At 39.0% G+C, this 7003-nt stretch overlaps 1 long non-coding RNA gene across 2 annotated transcripts; it reads right to left on the bottom strand.

The window, feature by feature from the left end:
• Positions 1–2558: 2558 nt before the first annotated feature.
• On the bottom strand, positions 2559–4922 carry LOC121866355. 2 transcript variants are annotated; one of them, XR_006088964.1, is made up of 3 exons: positions 4661–4922; positions 4063–4198; positions 2559–3057 (listed from the first exon to the last, which is right to left on the bottom strand). It is a non-coding gene; the product is annotated as an uncharacterized LOC121866355 (long non-coding RNA). The 2 variants fall into 2 exon arrangements; XR_006088963.1 differs by lacking the exon at positions 4661–4922 and having other exon boundaries at positions 4063–4654.
• Positions 4923–7003: the final 2081 nt, after the last annotated feature.

Raw genomic sequence — 7003 nt, 5'->3', positions numbered from 1 at the left:
ATATTCAACGTCAAGAAAGCAGTGGGCTTCTTGGTGGAGGCATGGGATCAGCTGTCTGTAGCAACTGTTCGTCACGCATGGAGACGTGTTGCAAGGCATTCTGGGCGTTAGGCAGAGTCAATCTGTGACTGGTGAGGTTCAGACTGTTGCAGTAGCAGTGGACCTTACCAGAGAAGCTGCGCAGAGTGTTACAGCTGCAGGGTTCTCCGAGACCACCAACGACGACATCCTGGAGGTGATAAGGGATCCTGATGTGACTACCGACGACATGGTAGATGATGATGACGTCAGTGAAGAGGCAGGTGGTGCGTCATCCCAAGAAGAACGCCGCTTATCCCATAGTAATGTTAGGGGTGCCATCGAGTGTGTCGAGAAAGCCAAGCTCCTCCTTTCCGATGACCCTGACGCAAACAGGTATGAAATCTTCACTACCCAGCTGTTGCAGACTATGGAGCCGTACATCAAGGTTTATCACGACAACATAAAAACCAGCCGTCAGCAAAGCATAACAGAGTTCTTCGCCTGCAACCCACCACAGCCAGCCCAAGCCAGTGATATTGACAGAGGTAGAGACAGTGATGATGACTTTGAGGGATTTGTCAGGGAGGCCCTGACAAGTGTGGATGACAGTGATGGTGACTCACCTGAGGGCCAGTAGCCTGCCCTCTCCCTCGGAACCAGCCTCCATTCCCATACGCCGACCCATCTCTTCTACTAACGTAAGTGTTAACCCCAACCTTTATTTTTCCTAACTTAACCTTTATTTTTCCTAACCTAACCTTTATTTTTCCTAACCTAACCTCTTCTATATTAATTGTGTGTGCATACCATCATAAATTTAAGATAATATTTTTACTACAACATAGCAACATAGTTGTGTGTCGTCAAAAAGTGGAGTTTGGGGGTCGGCCCGGTCTCTATTTCAATTAATCCCATATGTTATGTTGTTCACTTTACAGGTTTCTCACTTTCCGCGGTACCCTGTGGGTTGAATTAACCGCGTAAAGTGAGGGTTCACTGTATGTGTGTATATATATATATCTTGATAAAATCACACGGGAAAATGGAAACAACGGAGTACCTTAGCTTTCGTCTTTATTCAAGACATCTTCAGAGGCAACTGGATTACATGGACAGAGAGAGGCTTAAATATACAGGGTGACCTAAAAACATGAGGTCAGGTCAAAATGATGACATCCACTAATCCCCACACCAACACACACGTAGAGGAGCTTAAGAGAAGGGTGGTGACGTGACTAGCCAAGTCAGGTCAGAAAAAAGGGACCCACAAAATAACTATCATACATCTAGATCAAAGGTTTTCAAAGCATTTTTAACCTTGGGCCACTGACAAATAAATTTATGTAACATATTATCAGTTTTGAACTGTTGGTGTGGGGATTAGTGGATGTCATCATTTTGACCTGACCTCATGTTTTTAGGTCACCCTGTATATTTAAGCCTCTCTCTGTCCATGTAATCCAGTTGCCTCTGAAGATGTCTTGAATAAAGACGAAAGCTAAGGTACTCCGTTGTTTCCATTTTCCCGTGTGATTTTATCAAGATTTATCTTATCCACGTTTTCATTGTGGAAAAAATATATATATATATATATATATATATATATATATATATATATATATATATATATATATATATATATATATATATATATATATATATATATATATATATATATATATATATATATATATATATATATATATATATATATATATATATATATATATATATATATATATATATATATATATATATATATATATATATATATATATATATATATATATATATATATATATATATATATATATATATATATATATATATATATATATATATGTTGGTGGTAATGGCATTATTATTTTTTATTGCTGTTGGTGGTACAGTTTTGTAAGTGTTTGTGGTAGTACAATATTGTTGGTTTTTGTTAGCGATGTTGTGCTCTCAGGGCATTTGAAGACAGTGCACTAGTCCCAGCCATTCAGCTGTGACTTGGGCATGCATCCTTCCCATGCAGCTATTGCCTAAAGATCTGTGATTCAGTTCATTTTAGTTGCTGGTTGGGATTTGGGAGGCATAACCTTTCCAATGCCATCTCTCTCTCTTAAATGGCATGGTCTGTTCTGTTCTGTTCTGATAATTACTCTTAGTATCGTATCATTCTCTTTATCTGTGAATTATTTCAATGTTTTCAGAAAAACTGACAAGGCACAAGATAAAAAACATTTTTCTTTGTCCGCTGCACAAGAACACACACCACACCTTGGCAGGTCAGGCAATAGTAGTGAAAAGTTTTGGCAGAAAATTACCATGTGGATCCATTACATTATGTATACAGCATTACATTAGTTCTTTATGCATGTACAATGCATATGTTTTAGGTAATATAGTGTTAAGTAGTTTGATCACACCAACAAGCTTCATGGCAAAGTCTGATTCTAGTGCCAAGGAAAATTGCCAATATTCTGTCTCTGATACAAAATATGCCTTAAAATGTTCATGACACCTTGTTTAGGAATATATAGAAAGTTAGATTTAGTTGGAGAAGATATGGTTTACTTTAGGTTAGCCAGTCTGTTGTCATATGGTGTGGATGTTGGTTTGGCTTCCAACTGGATGGTAGTAATGTGTTACGAAGTTCTCATCCTTCTGAGTGATTACAAATTAAGATGATGTTCACTTATCCAACTGAGAAATGGTGGCATGTAGATGGAGTTCAGTCATCCAGCTCATTCATAGTAGAGTATAGACCATTCAGTTGGGTGACGTATGCAAATGATCTTCAGTCATTCAGTTAGTTGAAGATGACTTGCTGATAAATACATGGGGTTCAGTCATCTAATTGGGTAAGGGCTGCTGCTGCACGACTGACCCAGTGGTGGCATGGGAGGGAGGAAGGCAGGATCAAATCAAGGATATAATTGGAGGAATGTCCTGTGGTGGAGAGTGTGCCACTCCGCTCGCTGGTGCGGTACACAGGGCAGTGGTACATGCCTTTCTCTTCTGCCTGGTCTTCATATTTACAGCTCACACCTGCAGACAACGCTATGAAAATCTTCAGGCAATTTGATGATGTATAAAAATAAGTAGTTTATGAATCAACTTTCTTCCAATTAGTCCAGATTATCGAGAGTTTGTTGGTATTCACTAAGCTGAATCATTCTACTTCAGTATCTGAGTGATGTATTTTTGTGCAAATAAGTTCAGGACAATATACGAGTGTGGCTAATCTAAATAAAACATCAGTTAGCAGAAATGTCATTAACATCTCAGACTCATCAAAATTTGTGAATCATAAGTTATAAGTTCTTGGTTACATATTCCTTCAAAAGATTTTGGTTATGTAACTAATGACAGTATCTTAACAAACTGCTCAAAAATTATTTTAATTTTATGTTCACTTGTAATGAACATTCCCTTCGTGTTTCATGCAAAGAAGTCACGAGTGTTTATTTTTGGTAAGCTCCACTAAGTGTATTAAATATCAATAATATGATTTATTTAAAATTTGACATACCATACCAGTAGTCTTATCTCAAAATCTAAAGGAGTAAAGATTTTCTTTTTGCTGTGAATAAAGTTGTCACCAAGATATATTTGCCGATATAAACTAAAACATATACGTATACCACTTAATTTACATTTAAATCCACTGAGAACAGGAATAACTGGTGTATAAAAATAATCCAGTCATTTAACAATTTGCAGAAAAAAATTGTCTACTGTATTCTAGGTTATATCCATTCAATAGTTTCAAATAGTTTGAAATCTAGGTTTTATTATAAAGTACATAAACCAAATTTCATTTTGTAAATAGTATACTGACATATCATTACTTTTGACATGGAGCAATTTTCAGGTACCCATAAAATCTTAACCAATGATATGGTTAAATCACCTTGATGAGAATACCTGACTCAATGACTCAAATACCTTGATGAGAATACCTGATCTGACTCAGTGATAAAGAAAATTTAATTGAACATGTAGGGCAAGGTAAAGGAATGAGTAAAGAGAAGGTGTGTTGGGGGCACATACCCTCATGGTGTGACATGTCTGGGAGGGCAGCAGGTTGGAAAAGGATGATAGGTAACTGGTCATGTAGCTGCTTGGCTGACATCTCCGCCAAGCAATGTTGTTCACGATCCCAGCGTGCACCTTCCAGGAAGAAGCCCTGCACAAGAGCACATTGGTATTAAGGGGCTGCATGTTGGGTGTAGAAAACTCTTCTGCCATACTGCTTTGTCTGTCATACTGGAATGACATGGGTATAACCCAATTGACTGTTTGACATATCATGCATACTGATCTTGGTTATTTTACCTGACCTATAATATACCTGCCCAGGCAACCTCACTTGCCTGGTATTCTAACAAAGATGCCCTCACTTGTCTTTGTCCTGCTTATTAGGTGTATAGCTTAAATATCTAAATCCTCTCCCAGCTTTGCGCAGTGGCAATATCGTAACCAATGAGTTTTATCCAAGGTGTGTTACTGTGTAAAGCTCGACTATCTGCTAATACTATTGGGAAAAATTTATCTAGCAATCAACCCTACCCTTATTATTAAGAGCCCAACCCCTGAACCCCTACTTATTCTATTCTAATATTATTTTCTAATCTATCATCCTACTAACCCATGTCTAGGTGCCTCCCTAGACGCCTCCCTGTGCTTGGCGAGGGATGACCTGGTAGATGACGTCATCAGATTCATGACTTTGGCTCTGTGAGTCATTCTCGTTGTCTTCCTTTTCCTGCTGTTCAGTTGGGACTTTCACCGTCTGGAAAGTGAAGAAAAAAAATTGTTGGCCTACATAAAAGGTAACGGGTAGTGAGGGATGGGGTTGAAGACCAGATCACAGCTGAACCGAGTCACTAATCAAGGCACATTTAACTTATTTTACTTTTATCCTCTTCACCACTGATTGGCTCGTTAGCAACTTGGGTGATCGGTCACGTCTCTGTTACTTTCCCTTTTCTTTTATCCTCTTCACCACTGATCGGCTCGTTAGCCGCTTTGGCGATCGGTCACGTCTCTGTTACGCACTGTTGGCAAGTACTGGGCATGCACCAGCCCCTGAATGTACCTGAACCTGCTCCAGTGTTGGTCAAGTCTTGTCTAGAAAGAGCTCACACTCTGTGCCATCACAACACTTTCTGGTAGATTGTTCCAAGAGTTAACAACTCTCACTCCGAAAAAGTTTGCCCTCACAGTTTTCTGGACTTGCGGCTTCTTCAATCTTGAGCTGTGACCCCTTGTGAACTGATCTGCCAGCTCCAAGTAAGGACACTCGACTTAGTGCCCCCTGAGAGGTTTATACACCTCAATTAGGTCTCCCCTTGCCCGTCTGTAGTATAAGCTAGGCAGTTCAGGCGCTCCAATCACTCAGGGTAGCTGAGGTGCCGAAGTGCAGGCACCAGTCTGGTGGCCCTCCTTTAAACATTTTCAATCAACTGACAGTCCGTAGCATATCTCGGGGACCAGACAGGGTGACAGTACTCCAGATGGGGAAGCACTTCACTCTTGAAGATCGTTACGAGGGACGGAATGTCTAGATATCTTAACGACCTTCTTATAAGATCCAATAATTTATTTGCCTGATTTACCTTCTCCTCGCAATGGCCCGAGAACTTTAGCTCATTGTCAACATACACACCTAGGTCCTTCTCACATTCAGTCTCAAATAGTGCAGTTTCTTCATCCCGTTGGGACATATGATACGCCTCCTTACCGTTGGTACGCCCCAGGTGCATCCTCTTACACTTCGTGACATTGAATTTCAGCAGCCATTTCTTCAACCATTCTCGGAGCCCACAGATGTCCTTCTGCAGCTCTTCACAGTCTGCTTGGTTCTTGCTTTCCTGAAATAACTTGGCGTCATCGGCAAACATTTGTATGTAGGAGTGTACAATGTCAGGCATGTCATTTATGAAACAAACAACAGCAGGCCCAGTACACTGCCCTGTGGTACCCCACTTGTGACAGGTACAGATGATGATTTCGTGCCATTAATCACCACACACTGCTTGCGGTCATGTAGAAGGTCATCTATCTACACTAGGACATTTCCCAGAATTCCGTACCCTTCCAGTTTGATTTTCAGCCTTAATAAATTATAATTTCTGTAAAACATTTTTTGTTCTATATCACAATTTTTGTGTTGAAATTTTTTATAATTTATCCCAGGGTTTCAATTGTTTTCTTATTTTGACAACACAACATACATATATCATTTCTCACTCTCAATATTTTTTTAATTATTTTTATTTTTTTATTTATGGTTCTATTATTATTACAGTATTTATAATTTTTATTGTTATTAATTTATTATATCCCCCCCCCCCAGGCCTTGATGTGGGTCATTAAAAATTACCTGTGCCCGGGTGGGCAAATGACCATAAAAAAAACCCTTTTTTTTTTCTAAAAAAGCAGTTTTTGTGATATAGTCCAGAATGCAACATCTAGCTTTATACCTACGTATGTTAATGCCTAGCAATAACTCGCCAAGCCAACATATAGGCAATTAAAACAAATAATAATTACTTAATACATAATATTAGGACACGTCGCTACCTGGCATTTAATTGCAGGTTATATCCCAAATATAGAGGTCATAATTTACAAAATGAGTACTATGGGCGAATTTCCGCAACCTGAGTTTCTGTAACGTAAGAGATACCTGTAAAATAACTATGTAACTTGAACCAGGTCTTAAACTAACCAGGGTTTTAAATATGAATCATCGTAATTCAAGGCTTTCCTTTACCCTGAAATTTATTTTATTTTTTTGAGCACTCCAAGAAAAATCTCTCCGTTCTGGGCATTCAAACAAATTTCCGAAAAATTGCATCGTGCATCGGCATGTGCCGAGCATATGGGTGGGTAGACTCAAAATGTTCGTGAGCTATGATTGGCTACTACTCTGTACCTGTACTGTCATATGACTGCATGGGATGCCTAAAATTGGCTGATGTATCTT

The sequence above is a fragment of the Homarus americanus genome, unplaced genomic scaffold, assembly GCF_018991925.1.
Source record: "Homarus americanus isolate GMGI-L3 unplaced genomic scaffold, GMGI_Hamer_2.0 scaffold58352, whole genome shotgun sequence".
In the NCBI taxonomy this organism is placed as follows: domain Eukaryota; kingdom Metazoa; phylum Arthropoda; class Malacostraca; order Decapoda; family Nephropidae; genus Homarus; species Homarus americanus.
The sequence above is the reverse complement of the archived record's forward strand: the minus strand, read 5'-3'. Positions and strand labels throughout refer to the sequence as shown.